Source organism: Pezoporus wallicus, unplaced genomic scaffold (assembly GCF_028554395.1).
Source record: "Pezoporus wallicus isolate ANWC-B61680 ecotype Strahan unplaced genomic scaffold, APGP_CSIRO_Pwel_v1 contig_6658, whole genome shotgun sequence".
Taxonomy (NCBI): Eukaryota; Metazoa; Chordata; class Aves; order Psittaciformes; family Psittacidae; genus Pezoporus; species Pezoporus wallicus.
Genome location: NW_026642312.1, coordinates 1,318,420 through 1,334,981, shown reverse-complemented (window position 1 = coordinate 1,334,981; position 16,562 = coordinate 1,318,420).

Sequence of the window (16,562 nt, the reverse complement as noted above, 5' to 3'; positions counted from 1 at the left end):
ACACTTGTCCTGTAGCTGGTTTCTATAAACTTACTATGAGTCTGTACAGGATAGACACTTCCGTGAACTAAAATAAAACGTGCGATATGTTGGTGTCTTATGTGACTATGCTTCTAGGCACATGACTGTGTGACTGTGTGGCTGACAGTACCTAAACAGTCGGTGACTCCCAGATTCCTGCTGCTTCCTTTGTCCCAGAACTTAGCTAGGGGGCCTAGCCATTCTCTGTCTCACCTAACGATTGCCTTCACTGGATCAGCTTGAACTCCAGCTTGATGCCGGTGTACTGAACTGAACTTGAAGCAGTGGGTGAATCAAGCCTTCAGCCTTGCTTCAGGAGCTTCTCATCACTAGATTGCATTTCTGTGAATTTATGCTTATTTAGCCAAACTGGGGAGTGTGTCAAAGAAATACCTTTGTTGCCAGTGCTGCAGAAGGCATTTTATCACAGTACATTTTGTTTCTTCATCTACTTTAATTGTTGTCTCCTTGCACTGAATTCATAGTCTTTAAGGCACCTTTTAAAATGCTAATCACTTGGTTTGCTCTTTCTTTTTTGGGGCCGCATAATTCTCACTGCACCAAACTCTCCATATTTATCCTGTGTCTGCTTTGGTTGACTTTCTGCCTTTCATTTACTTTTTTTTAATTTTACATCCTGTTTATATTTAATCTCCTCACCACATTTCATGCAATATGAACGCATATCAGCTGCTAGGGCAGTTGGATTTTGAAATCATGGCCCTCTAGCCATGGGAGAAACACGGCACAAGGAACAGCAACATGTTTTTCTTTCACTACTGTGAAAAAAAATTGTCTCCAGTACCGGCAGGGCTTTGCTTGCTGCATTTATCATGGCAGGAGCAAGACTTAGTCACAGAGTCAAGTAAGCAAAAAGATGTATTTTTAGGGTTGGTGGGTTTTGTTATTTTCTGTTGGCTTGTTTTGAGTTTTTTTGTGCTTTGTTGTTGAGGGAGAGAGGGAAGGAGTGGATGTTTCAAAATACAGAAACAGGGGTTGGGACATGGGGTACATGGCACAATCTTTTAGTTTCTTGGAGACAAGACTATTGTATGTTAACTGGCCACCACAGGGTTACCAAGCCTTGTAAGGATATTTATCTGTCTTTTAGAATAGTTGTCTGGGCAGCAAACATTAATTCCAGCTCTTACCCTCATAGCTGTTCAAATGTATTACCTCCATCCTTACCTTGTCTTCCTTTCAGAATGTCTTACATCTCTGAGAGTCTCCTGTTAGATCAGAAGGTTGACTGCTCTTCTTGATGACTTGGCTTGACCAAGATGAAATTTTTGGGGGTTGTTAAGTCAAGCGAGGTGCAGATTTGATGGAATTATAACTTTGTTTCATTTACTAAGTAAAAATTCAAAGTGTTTACATGATGTTCCTACATCATTTACAGCTGAGGCTAAGGTGATGTATTCATACAAGCCCTACAAGTCTGCTATTTGGAACCCCGTCAGGTTGCTGCAAAATGAGTAACTTGCTAAACATCACTACTGGTCCAGCTGGCCAGTAATTTTAGATCAACACTTGGTGAAGTCTGACATTCAGACTTGAAAATTAGACAAATTGTACTGAGCTCAATACAAGGACAGAATAGAACTATTCACATTAGGATTTGGAAAAGTAATCAAATTCCATTTTTTCCCCCTACATTTTGTTCTATATATTTCAAGAAAATCAATGCCATACAGGGGTTTGTCCCTAGATGGTCTTTTCAGTTTGAGAATGGGGCAAAGCTCATAGCAGCCAGACTGTAAGTCATACTAGCTGCAAAAATGGTCTTTAAAACTTAACAGTACTTTGAAACTCAAAGCTGAATAATAGTTGTTTTAATCACAGGCTACACAGCCTCCCTGAGAAACTGGGCTACTATTGATACCAGGTGTGGCAGGAAGCTGCTGGGCTTCTGTTCTATCTGTTCCAGTGGCTCTCATTTTTAGCACTCCTTTTCCCCTGTCCCTGTCATATTGGCTTTCTAACAGTTTTAGGTTTATTATGTGTTAATGAGACTACACTGATGGTCCATCAATAGCATTTTTCTGTTTTTTAATATTTTTTTGTAGAGTTCTGGCATTACTTGCAGGATTCTGGACTGGGCCTGTAAAAATGTATGTGTTTACCAAGTAGAATATGAATTGATCTGGTAGAAAAGAGCAGCTGAAGAAATAATCATCTCATTGAAAATTGGTGCAAGCCTGAAAAAGCAAACTCTTTATTCTGCAATGGTTCAGGATTCTGAAATGGCTCACTGCAAGCTAAAAGGTCCTATGAAAGTTTCAAAAGATATCACGTTAGTATTCTGAGTACATTGTCGGTTTGAGCTCTGCTGCTCTGTCCAATTGTCTGAACTTTGTCAGCTGCATTTCATTCTTTTTTTTTCTTAATAAATGACAGCATTCCCAAGCTAGCATTTTTGTTTCAAAAGGCAAAAAACCAGAAGCTCATAATGAGCATGTTCCAAAGGAAAATTTCAATCCCATTAAACCTTGCATAACCTTTCCCAGTAGAAGAAGTTCTAACACCACTTATGGATCTTTTCCAATATTTTATTTAAAAGGAAAAGTTTCCAGATAGACAGTTTTTCAAGGACCTATTCATAAAAGCATAGTTTTATAGCATAATTGTTGTTGATAGCTAAATGGACAGTCTAATGGAGTCCGGTCACACATTACAGTCTAAGGAAAGAAAACCTGGAACATGGCAGGCCAGTTCACGAGCTAACAAAAATATTGATTCAGGTCCACTGAACTGTATGAAAACAATTTTATTTGCAGTTATTCCATATAGATCTGAAAAAAACTTAGTGATAATAAGTCACATTATAGTAGGTAGCATTGAACGATTGGATATGAGAGAATTAAGCTATTAAACTTAGTGATAAACTAATAACAGACAAATTTGGATTTAAATTGAAGCAATTAAGGAATTGTAAATGGAATTATAATTAGGAATGTGGTATCAGTTCTGAAACAGTAAACTTAAAGGCTTTATTCAAGACTTCAAATAGTTTGTATGAATGTTTCACAGTTTCTGTGAAACAAGGGGGACAATATAAGGAATAGTACATTTCTACATTTGCATGTAAATATGAAATGGAGATGAAAAGTTAATGATAGCAGGAAGGAGTTATATACACTTTCTAATAGGTGTTAAATCTAAACTGGTGGTGCATCATGCTGTGCTTAAATACCTTGGGCTTGAATTTTGCCTTGCACCATATTTTGGTGTTCCAGCTTAGCTATATCACACACATGCTGGACTAGACTTTTGAATGAGATCTAAAGAGTAGCTCTCTTTTCACTGCACTGCCACTATTTTTGTAGCCATAACTGACCTAATTTTTATACCAGTTTTCCTAGTTTAATCTGCCAGGAGTAGCATGGCTATATTGGTGGGGATCTGAACAGGCAGTGACCCAAACTCCCAGACAGAGCTCTGTGCTACTTACTGCATTGTAACTGAGCTCTTCACCTTTGGCTTTGATTGTCCATACCAACAGTAGAGACTGGGAAAAGCTGTTAGTGGACTTTAATGTGCCTTGGGTGACCCACATCTCACTGACACCCTCTTGCTCCTGTGCTCAAAAAGTAAGGGTGGCTGATACATTCTATCATGCTGATCTGGGTCTCAGTGGAAAAGCTGAAAACTTGAAAAAAGCTATACAGTTCCTTGGTCAAGACAAGCAGAGAATGGAAAAGAAAAGGCACAGAGACAATCACACAGTATTATTCTGTTCCCTTTCAATCCAGCACTCCCATACTGATATTTACTTCCTCCTGAAGGCCTAACCTTTCTCTCAAAGATCTCTTTCTTGTCCCCAAGGTATGCTTCAGTCAACAAGTTTCTCTACATTGGCCAAAGCACCTATTTAAAAGGAATGTGATGCACATTGTATATTTTCCATAGAGCTCCTGTGCTTCTGGAAAGACTTCGTGTATAGCCTTGCCCTTCAAAGCATCTTGTATGAAACAAAGACATACCAACTTAGCTGATATCTGAAATCATCATGTGCCTTTCCCTGTTACCACATAGATTTTCTCCAGTGTTTTATCACTGTGCAGGTACAGGTGGGTGTGTAGTGTTTTAGTACTTCCCTGAAACAACAATGGTCTTATTAACCTGGAGAGATCATTTTATGAGCAACTTCTCTGGCTGCCCTGTGTGCTGCCAGGCCTGGCCTGACCCAGACTGGTGGTGCAGGCGAGGAGAGCTGCCCACCTTTAGCTCTTGCCTGCCCCTGCCTACCAGCTGCAACTTCTGCCTGGGATGTATCTGCACCAGCCTCCTGCTGAAGGCACTTGGCTTGGAAGACAGTAAATCACCTGGCGAGGACATAGAACTGCCTTGAGGAAGCTTAGGAATGGGGAGAACTATTTGTCAGGAATTGAGTGGGTATGGTAATATCTCCCTCAGGGCAGGGGAATGGGGAGCCCTAAAAGACTTGAAAATCATAGACTTTCAAGTTTTCTATGGTTCTGTGATAAATAAAGATTGTCTCAGTGAGAACAGTTTTTCTTAAAATGAGTAAGATCTAGATTATGTTGACTTTCATGGCATAATAATACACTCTACATTACCTTTCGCAAGACTAAGGGAAGTACAAGGTACCATTCAGTCTTAAATGAAAGCCATAGTGCAGTACTTCAATAGCTGTAGACTGTTACTCTGGCATACTGAGTATCCCCTTTTGAAATGGATTTTTGAAGTGTTGTCTAAGTGCCCAGAATGAAATATTTCTCAACTTTACTTTTCCCCACTCTCTTACACGATTTCATTCCAGCCATTCTTCTGTCCACCAGGCCATAAATAGGCAAAACTGTTTGCTTTTCCCTATGCAATCAATCGATCCACAAATGAGAAATAATAACATATGTTTTGGTCACAATCTTCCCTTGGGTATATTTTTGCAGCACTTCATGTCTCAGCCTGCTATTGGCAAGGACAATATTGTTATTTCAACTGGGCGAGAGCATCAGCTGATATAAATTGACTTGGGGATATGCAGATGTCCAGCAGTGGTGAGAATTTTCTATCTGTGTGTGCTTTATTTAAAAGTGAAATTCACAATGGATCTCTGATGAAAAGTGCTAGTAACCCTGCAAACTCAGAGTGCTGCCTGCGCAAAACTGGGCAAGGCTTTCTTTTAAGAAGTACTTGTGCTGATTTGGCAGAATCGGACCAGCAAATTGTAGTGATGAACTGGACAAAAATGACCTGGAAAATCCCTGCTTCATGTACAGTGCTGACTGCTGAGCAATGATTGCTGTTCTCTGCTTTTTCCTTTGTGCTGGCCTGTGATAGATATGCTAGTACTGAGTTAATTCAGAGCTGGAATAGGCATAGGGGAAACCACAACATTTTACACTGCTCTTTTTTTATTTATTTATTTTTTTTTTAATCCAGAACACAAAACAATCTCCTAAACTGTTCATTTTTGTTGTGGGCAGGAAGAAACAAGGTTAGAAACTGAAGCTAAGTCAGACTTTCTCAAGTCATTGTGCATCTCTACACAGCCATGTTTGGGCACTTGAAGCGGCTCTGCAGTGACTCAGCCATGTGCATAAGAATGATTAGATTCATTTGAAACTCAGGAACTAACAATTTTGAGGATTCTTTCAAACTTTTTCTAGTTGAAAACTCCATGTGTTCATGTCCCTCTGTACTCTGTCTTGACTCCTGGCATCTTTTGACACCCAACCTCAGAGCAAAATATCTGCGAAACCTGCTGGTTTCTATATCAAAATATTGGAAACCACCACAATTTCCATGCTTACCCCACTCCTCCCATCTTAATTTGGCTAAATTAATCCACATTTCAGTGAACTTAAGGACCAGACTGTATGTACAGCTTCCCATGACTGTAGCCAGGACAATCATGCTGTCAAAATAATAATTAAAGCTATTAAAATGAAGGAAAAAAGAAAATTAGTTTGTTCAGCTGGAACAACTGCATGTGGGCAAGATGCTTGAACATCTTTTCTGTAATGAAAGCTGGATTTCCTGAGTAATCAGCCATGCCCTTCCACAAAATCTGGACTGTTTTTCATGGGTGGTTCCCAAAGATTCAGCTCACCTGGTATGTGAAAGCAATGGGTGTCTTTCTTACCCTGTTACTGTGTAGATTTTCTCCATTGTTTTATTACTACGCTGATACAGATGGGTGTGTAGTGTTTTAGTACTTGCTTGTCTCTATTTGTAATACTCCCACAAAGTCCCTCGTCTTTATTGAACAGCTTTATCTTTTTCAAATAGGAAACATGAGTTTCTTGCAGAGTGTACAATTGGACTTGTCATAAGAAGTTACTGAATAACTATGAGGAGACTCGCGTTCCTTGTGCCATTGTATCAAACCTAAACACAGTACAAAGAGAGATGTTTTTTCTCTTCCTGATGCAAAGATCTAACAGAGATGAAATAGCAGTGTGGTTTAATCTTCTTTTCCCTCTGGAAAGTTGCGATATTTTCAGTTCCCATAATTTTCTTTTAGGGAAATATCCCAGACTTCTCCTACATGTAAAGTATTTGGTATTACAATGATTGCAAATGCCCATAATACTCGTTATTTGCACTCATTGTGCAGAAGTGATGCTATCTTAAATCATTAAATGAACTGAACTATATAATACATACTTTGGCAACTTTCACTTATGGACTACAATGTATATTTGATTAGCTCATTTCACTATGGAAGATAAATGGCAGTATATACATATGTTACAGGGAGCTCGGTCATTTTATATAGCGTGTGCAGCTGCAATCCAGTTGTGCCACATGGTAAGAGATACCACTGCTGATATGAGTGATAACCCAGACCATCACAAATATCACTACTCAGTCATGAGTTTATGTTTGGACAAAGAACAATTTTTAGAACTTGCTCCTCTGGATTTGCTTAATTTAAAAAAATTGTCTAAGAGGATAATCAGAGCAGCTCCCAAGAGATGTTGGAGGCTTGAGGGCAGGGAAGGGAAAGTTAGGAAAAAAAAAATTTTTATTTTTTATTATGCAACATTTGGCAGTGTCTTTACTCACACATGTTCTTTTTAGGCGATGACTTTTATTTTCAAGTTTTTAGAACCTGAAGCTTTCTGTAGATGTTCTTAAATGCATGATCTACTCTTAATGAAGGGGAAAATAACATAGAAGATTAAGAAGATTAAAAAAATGCCCTCAGTCTAAAAATAAGCTTCAAATTAGCCTGAAACTGCTGCATCTAGTTTGGGTTTCAAGCTCATAAGCACTAAGGCAGCAGGTAAAGAAGTAGTATACATTACAGAGTGACAGAGTGGTTTTGGAAAGCCAAACTGGAAACAACAGCCTCATCTTGGACAAGATATCTATGCTGCTCCTTGTTAATTGTTGTTCTGAAATCAGGCATGTACTGATTTCATAGAGTACATAGCCCACTCTTCCCAATACATTCCCTATCTGTGAGAGTCTAGGGGAGTTCTTGTCTTGCAGCCAAGCATTGTATTCTGGTTGGGCAGTGTCATCTAGGGGAGAAAAATGTGATGTAGTTGCTGTGATGTAACCATTAGTATAGCTGCTGATAAAAAAGGGAAAGAAATAATGTTGCTGGGATGCAAAGATTAAAAGCTTATGTTTTCGTGTATTTGTAATAATACCAACTCTATTAAATTATCTGAAATGATAAGGATTATTTTAACCTCTGTGTACAGTGCTGTTCCAGCTGGGTATTTTGGTAAGATGTCATTGTATAAATATCTGTACAATATAACTTAATGCTTCACTAAGAAAGAAAATGTTTGGGATTATCCTGGAATGGTGAAGAGGCATCATATGAATTACAGTAGTATAAATTACTGACTATTGGATTAGTTAGTTTACACATGGAGACGGAGTAGGTTGCCAGAGAAGCATCAGAGACAGTCAGTGAAAGGATTTATAAGCACTAGCTAAACTTAAATGATCAAGGAAGCATGAATGGTGATCTTTCTGTTTTCTCCTATTAATTTTCTCTCTCCGTTTGTAGACTTAGCAGTTTTTGGTACTTCTCCCTTTGTAATATTACTAGGATCCTCTTCAGGTTGACACCGCTGTCATATTGTAAGTACAGAGTCTCTGCCGTGCACATTCGCTGTACTTGGCAGCATTCCTGATCAGTCATTCAAGAATCTATTCAGTGTGCTCTAATATAATTATCTACATTTTTCTTCTTACTTACCAAACTCCCACTTTCCCTCCTTCTGCAGGTACTACTATCTCAGAGGTAAATGTCTCTGGGCTTTTCTTTGTTTGTTTTTAAGGTTTTCTTCTTTCTGTCTCTCTTTTTTTTTCTTCTTCAAAATCTCAATGGAGAGAACATGACTGCTTTCACTTTGGGGAGCACAGGTCCTGATTAATCTGTTATTTTCTTCATGGAGTAAAAGAAATCATTGAATTCACAAGCTCCAATAATCTCTCTGCTTTATCTGTGTTTATCCAAGTACTGCTTCACATAGTAAGAAAAAAGAATAGGTAACTTAATCCTGTCCTGAATGAAATTGAGAGAAGTTTTGGTTTGACTGAAATAGTAATATTTCTGGTAATAGTTGAAGAACAAGGTCTTTGCAAAGCAAGGATCAGGTTGTGCACCACACTGAAGGAGCAAATTACATCAACACTGGTGTTAGTGTGGGAGAGGATAAGTTCAAAATAGCATCAAGAGGTGTTTTTTTCAAATCACCATTTTCTGATTTTCATTTTGACTAGAAAGAGGTACTGCTGTGAACAAACAGGCAGGCAGAGAAGATGGAGGAGGAAAAAGTGCTTGAAGGAGAGTACTGACAATCATTTTGATTTTGCTCTTCACAAGACACACTTTGCATGCTTGTTATTGTGAAAAGCCAATCTAAAGCCAGTAGAGTGGCTACCCAGGCACAGAAAGAGACTTAAATTCCCATGAAGAAAGTTCAGATCCCTCATCTATTCCCCCAGGTTTATAAACATTTGCTAAATGTCTCTGAATCCTTTATTTGTTTGAAAAAAGAAAATAGATCAAACAAGTCAACTCTAAACGTGCATCCCCTAGAGGTTGGCAAATAACACAAGAGATAGGCAAATAATTGCATTCCAGATTTCTGCTTGGTTTTCCTTGGGGATTCTCTATAGGTAATGGATAATGAGAAAAAGGTATTTTTACACCCAGATGAGGAAAAATTGTTTCTGCACCTGTGAATGCTCTCAGTATATTATTTTTTTCTTTAGTTCTGCACTGTGAATCATTGTGTGTTGGACATCTTTTCATTTTTCACATACAGCTCACTGTATAAATATGGCCTTTCTTTTTCATTGCTACCTTTCTCTCTCTCTCTCTCTCTCACTTTCCTTTCTATTTTCTTTCTGCCACTAGACCATGTAAGGTATGGAAAAAATTTCATAACTCAGCTGTCACTTGAAATAAACATTTCTTCACATCTGCATTTGTAAACATGGGGAGAAGACTTCTTATACAAATAACTGGTAAGAAATATTTGAGTCCTTCCTTTGTAAGCATCATGCGGTAAGAACATGATGCACTGTGGAAAGCCAAGGTATTTCAGGGGAAGCAGTGTTTGGATGTCAAACTCATACCAAAGCATGACTGCCCTAGCAGCTAATACTGGCTGCCACAGTAATGGATCCAGCAAGGGCAATGTCCTTGTCCCCAAGGCACTTGCCATTTTGGTGTAGCCTTGGAAACAGCAAGGCTAAAGCAGCTATGGGAAGCGGGTTTCGTGGTACCTTGATTCTCCCTCAGTGGTTTCTGAAGATGGGGGCAATAGGCCTCTTAGTCCCTATGGTCAATCTGTGCCTGGATCTGAAAGATAGGACATTCCATGTACTCTGATGGTCTAGTAACTGTGAAATCTCCACGTGATAAATTTAAATTGTGGTTAAATTTTGTCCTGATCCCTCTAGTCTGTATATCCTATGACCCAAACTCTTTGAGAAGCTCAGACTACCTCCTACACCTTCTTGGGTGCTATAGTCCCATCTCCATCATCTAAACATCAAGAACCCTCTTAACAGCTTCAGTGGGAAAACAGCAAGAAAGTAAAGAGGCTGTTTGAAAATTCAGGGACCACAGAAAATTATTTAAATGTATTATCTTAATAAAACAGAAACTTCTTTATTTTTATTTAATTCCTATTATTCAATATCATATTGAAGTGAATGCATCTCCAGCTGCACTGAACCAGTATAGCTCATTAGACTTCAGAGTTTCAGTAGTCCTAAAACTTCTTAAGATTTGACTCTCAATTTTTATATATAACAAAGCTGCCAAAAAAATAACAAAGTGCCTGGAAGCCAGAGCTGTCCTCTGCAGGATTTAGCTTACCTTTCCACACTGTATACATAGTCAATTTATTTAACTGCTAGATTATTTAAGGAGGAATTTATTACTGTTTTGAAGTTGCTTCAAAAAGGCAAACCAAGGGGAAAGTGTTGTAATTACTAATGAACAGAATGGTCATACTATAAATCTCCAAGTCTGAGATATACTATGATTATCTGTGAGCTCTTATTTAAGATGAATATCTGATGCACTGTAACTTGGAAGATTCACCTATGCAGCTTGAGTATTGTGTTCTGATACTGGTCATATACATAATGTAGAAGTATTTATAATGAAGGTGGATGTTGAAAAGTGGATTTCATGTTTGCTAGTAAAAGGCTGGAGGGAAAAGTAAGTTTATAAAGCTGAACTGAAGCTAAGCTGAAGTATTCTATTAGATGTCAACAGAAAAATTGAATTTTTCTTCTATGGAAAGCTGAGCATTTAGAAATTTCAAAACCGTTTCTATTTTAAAATTTCTAGCTGAACCCAAATTTATGAAAGTTGTAATTCTGGAAAAGAAAAACATTTTAAAACTATTTAAACTGAAGATTGTAAATACATACAATAGTGGGTTTGCATTCTGTGTTTATAGATTTATATAGAATTTGCAATGAATGTTCTGAATATTTGTATAAAACTGTTAACATAATTTCAAAATTATAAAACTGAAATGACAATTATAATTCCTAAAGTTATGTATTAGACCTGAAAGTACTTGTTTTTATGTTTCTCTTAGGAGGAAATTAATGGTTTTGAAATGTTTCGGTTTTGGCGAGAGTGAGTTTAAAGCAGCGGTAAAAATTCTTCTGGCCTTTCAGAGCAGCCTTAAAAATTTTATATTTCTCTGTTAAGAGGAGAAAGTGTAAAAAACCTAAAGAACACATGTCAGAGCAAGAGCTGAAGTTTGGCACGAGAAGTGATGAACTTCACACAATACCTCCCAGGAATCGGCTGGGAGCCCACTAAAGTCAATGAGGATTTTTGACTGGCTTCAATATGTATTGGATCAAACCCAAAAGGGCTCTATTCAGCAAAATACTGAGATGGATTTTACTTCAGGCATGAGCTTAATGAGACTTAGGCAGGTATTTAAAAGTCATGCACACTTGCATTTTTTTGAAAGCACACTTGAATTTCTTGAATTCATTAAGATCTCTACCATGTGAATTGTTGCAGTGTAATAATAAGAAGAAACCTTGAAGCAAGGGTCTTTAGTTATCTAAATACAAAAAGGAAAGTATGTCTGAGGGGAGGTGATGGGCTACATTTCTCAAAGGAACCACAAAAAAGACAACTACTTCAGAATAGGAAGTGAGAAAAAACAGACATTATGACCAGGGGATTTTCCAAGTTTTAAATATGAGCCCAAATTTGCACTCTGGTAGGACTGAAGATTCAAAACCAAAGGTCGTGTAAATTGGCATATCAATCACTGAGATTAAAGGTTTGGGTCATAGTGTTCCTGCCTCAGAAGGGAAAAGAAACATGAAACAACATTTAATAGAAATTTTTTGTTTCTGGATTCTAGTCACTCCTGTGGAAGTGTCCTCTCGACCTACAGGAAGAGCTATTTGTAAGTGAGAAATAGATTACAGGGTTTTATTTTAAAAATAGGAGTAAAAGAACTGCTTAAATACCTAGAGAAATTAAAATACAGCCCTACAGATTTTACCATCTAGGAGCCATTGAAATAAGACTGAAATTTTCAAGGAGAATATTTCCTTTTTTACATTAAAGAAAACATATTTGGGGGGGGGGTAGGGGAAAGAGGAAAATAGATATGAAGTTGGTAATAAGTCAGAACAGGTTAGAATTTAAATCCCAAATGTAAGAATTCAAAACTTACTCAGACCTTTCAGTCTATAGACTGAAATCTGAGGCCTGAAGACACAGCATTTGAGTAAGCTTGTATTTCCATTTACCACTATAAGTGGTAATCTGAATACAAAGGACATTTTTCATTAGCTTTTAACAAGGGTTATCCTTTCATGTCTCTCAGTAAATTGGGATTCCTAAGTTGGTATATTGTACTTCTGTTGTTTTAGCCATTTTGCAGTGATTCAGTTATGTGGACCTGACTTACTCTTCACAGACGTGTTTGCCACACAGTGAAAACTTAATCCGAAATATGTTCCAGGTTCTCTTAACACCACATTAGAGAGTCCTGTAAGTGTGGTCGTCACATTAGCATGCTGCTTATCTAGCAACAAAAACATTTTTGCCATTTTATCACTGCACTCGAATCACTGGCCACCCCTGGGGAACGCTTCCATCAGATGCACAGTCATTTTCTGGAATGACAGTCCAGCAGTGTGAAACCTGAGAAATAATAAGCCCTTGATAAGGGTTACCAGAAGGCCCAGCCGTCGCAGGCCTGTGTTCTGTGGGTCTGTGTTCTGAGGTCCAGTGGCTCATGTCAAAGCAATCCAGGCTGGTCATGAGACAAAGTTTTTGTAGCCACATCAGCTTTCCAGCACTGACTGCAGCTCCCAAGCCTGGCTTGTGCTCATTGTGTTATTCATAAGATTTATTAGTGCATTGTTCAGAGTGTTAAATTACAGCCCTTAGCGATCGTGTTCATACAGATCTCCAAGTGGCAGGCAGCAGAAGGCTTAGGATCAGAAATGAGGGTATATAGTCTCTGCTCTCTGTAGGATACTGATCACTTAACTCTATTTTAAGATTAAAACTTTCTATGAAGTTAGTTTCTCCCTTTCATTTTCCATTTCACAAGCCCATACTGCAGTTCCGGCATGTATCTTTTACCCTCAGGAAACAACCTGCCAGACCGCTGTGGGAATGGAGACATTCTTCCAGGCTGGGTTTCTGTGTTGCTTTCTTTTACCTCAAACCATTTCCTAAACTTGAATGTTCTAAAGCATGAGCTGAGCTATTTACCTCAGGGATTCCAAATCAGGAATTTTAATCACACTGATTATATCAGATTTCATTTAGGAAGAACACTGGATCTTATTTCTCACTCTGAATTTAACCATGGCAGCTTAAGACACCAAACAGGCTTCATCTGCCCATGCTTTCTTTCTGATCTATATTTTGTCCTCTTCTGCTTTGGTACAAAGGGAAGCACAACTGGTTGTATGCTAGATGGTGACTTTACCACTCCTGATCACAGTCATAGAATCATAGAATCATAGAATAGTTAGGGTTGGAAAGGACCTTAAGATCATCTAGTTCCAACCCCCCTGCCATGGGCAGGGACGCCTCCCACTAAACCATGACACTCAGTCCTGTGTGTTTAAATTATTGAGGAAGTTAAGTGTATGGTATGAGGCTGGGGAAACTCAAGCACGGATGTGTAATTCCCCTGCTGTTCCTTTCCTGGGGGACCACAGTGATTTACAGTGCTGCAGATGAACTCAGAACCCTTTGAGTTATATTTATTCAAAGAGGCTGAAGGATATGAATAGTTCCCCCAGGAGTAAAACTATAAGCAATAACGAATAACTGATATCTGTTCCTCTCCTTAGGTCGTACACATAAATCCATACACTGCCAGTGGAAGTTCTGTAGCAGATCAAGAGTGAGTGACATGTGGACTTTTGTACTGAAAATAAATTCATTTGCAGATGTCCATTGGTGACACAGGGTGATTCGGGCATAATTAAGGCAGCTATTCTCTGTCCTTCACATAAAAGAGAGCATGGCTGTCACCATCTCAGGGCACAGTGACTGAGGCCACTGAACTAACCTCTCAGTTATGGCTGGGCTTTCCAGAGCAGCCCTGGAGCACCAAGAAGGAAGCAGCAGAAGGTTTCCTGTCATGTCTGAAAGAAGAAGGGATTTTTCTGTCTGGACCATGGAGAGGCAAATTCTGAAAGCGCAGCAGTTACTGGTACTAGTTACTAGTGCTTTCCTTAATGAGTAAATGAATAATGGTCAAAGAAAAGCAGGAGCTTTTTTGTAGCTCAACTGATGCGCTGTGTCTTTCAGATAGTCATTATGCTGGACTTCGTCATCCCACAGAAATGTTTCTTGGAAGCATTACCAGACCTCCTAATTGGTACATTTTTGGGAAATAATGCTTCAGCTGGGCATAGAAAGAAGGAATGATGAAGCTCTCAATGACAACTCTTCTCAAGAAAGCTTTTACTGGATTTTACGTTTCATTGGCTCTGAGACATGAAGTACAGGAAAGTTTTTCATCTACTAGAAGCAGACTTTTTGTGATCAAGACATTTTCATTTCACATGCTAATTTTAAGATGTAAAAGATACCACTATTACAGACAGTTGTCTATTTACAAGGAGTACCTGTAATGTGTCTTAATTTAGGAACTAAACCTGAGTCTGTTCTTCTTTGGTCCATCTGTAGTTTAAAATATGAATGTCACACATATGTGGGTAGTATCTTTTAAGGCTTAGGCTTTGAAGGTGACAATAACATTTGGACCTGAAATGGAGGACTAAAGTATGGGTTTAGCTTAGGTAACACTAAACCAGTCACAAAAATCATAGTCCCAAATGGTTAAAGTGTCCAAGACATTCTGTATGGGCTCTGAGGGCACTGTTAGCTCTGACTGTCCCTGCCCTGTGGCTTTCCCCATGCTGCTGTGGGCCCATGACCCCATTTGAGCTCCTTCCTGAGCTATGTTACAGATGACCATTTTGTTTGGGCTTGAGTTCACAGCATGATCCCTGACCTGATTTGTCTCATCCCCCTGCCTTCATCAGATGATCACTAGATTGTTGATGGGATGTCTCTCTGTCACTAGCCCAGCCTTGCTCAGGTGCCACAGGCTGGTTCCTCCACATTAAGGTCATGGCCATTGTTGGGGTTACCTGCAGCTCCCATCTTTCCTTCTTTCTGCTTCCAGAAGGCCTCACTTTTTACTGACCCAAAGCCAGATGGTTTCACAGTTTCCTGTGATCAGTGATATTTGTTATCTGTGTCCACAAAACTGAGAGGGCCTCACACTAAAATTTCAAGAATGTCTTTATGATTATGAGCAGAAAGGCATGGATTAATTATTTTTTTTTTTAATTCTATATGGCTTACTGATATTTGTATCTTTTCAGCTCAAGAAGAAAACAGAAACTAGTGCAGAGTGTGATCTCAAAACCTGAATGTGAGTATATAATGTGTCATTTCATATTAAACACAGAATCTGTATCTACAAAATTACATTTAAGCATGTTTTCCAAGCACAGGGTTGTCTTTCCTCACTATGATCATATAGTACCCCTTCAAAATCTGAAGCCAGGTTCAAAATGTCTGTCTTAGAAGTTTTGCACACACTTAATGTGCAACTTTGAAAGGCACTTCCCTCCTCTCAACTGAAGTTATAATGCAACCAAAAAACAGCCCATGACCAAGAAAACAGACCAAAGAACAATTATAGTTCACAAGAAATTTGAAAAAATCAACCTACAAGTTCTGTAGCAGCACTTACATGAAAACTGACAAAGCCTTTTCAGATTTTTCTTTCAGCACACTTAGCAACATAGTTAAATATGGGACTGCCAAAAACTAAATGAAGGAGTCTTGATGGTACTTATCTCACAAGGAACAGTTTGAAATTCACAGCACCTGGAGGCTGTTGTTTTCATGCTGTTTTGCAAATGACACCATGGGAAAGTGCTAAGCTATCTTCTAAAAGGCGAGCTGTGTTACGGAGCTATTTGCAATTAGTTTGGAAAAATGTTATCAGCAGTGGGCAACTGGTTAATCAATGGAGGTTTTTACAGAGTTGTATAACTTGGAATATACCTGTGCTGCAGTCACAACACCAACTGCTATCCAACAGTTAGTTGGATAATGCTAATGATAGAAATTCAGAGCTGGGATAAATCTAGCTGTAATCCAACCACAGGCTAATTGTAGCTGTTTTTTTTGACAAGTCATTTACCCAGCCCAGTGTTGCCATAGTCTGCTTATTACGTGCCTCTAAACCCCTGAATTTAAATGCTACTAAATGATGTCACAATCATTTTGTGACTGCAGTCCTTACTGTCCTTGACCCAAATTTGGTTCCCAAATGTACAAGTGCAACTCTGCAAATACATTAGGTGAAATCAATTAAGTACCAATTTCTAGCAACTGAAAGCTGAATTCGACCAATATACTCTGTTGATCCTCTAAATGCCTGTATCTTTACTGATCAAATGCAGTTTTGCTGTGCTAGTTTGAGTCAGTAGAAAATTGAGCTATGTATCAGAAAATCAATTAAGAAAATCAATAATCTAAACTAACCTCGCAT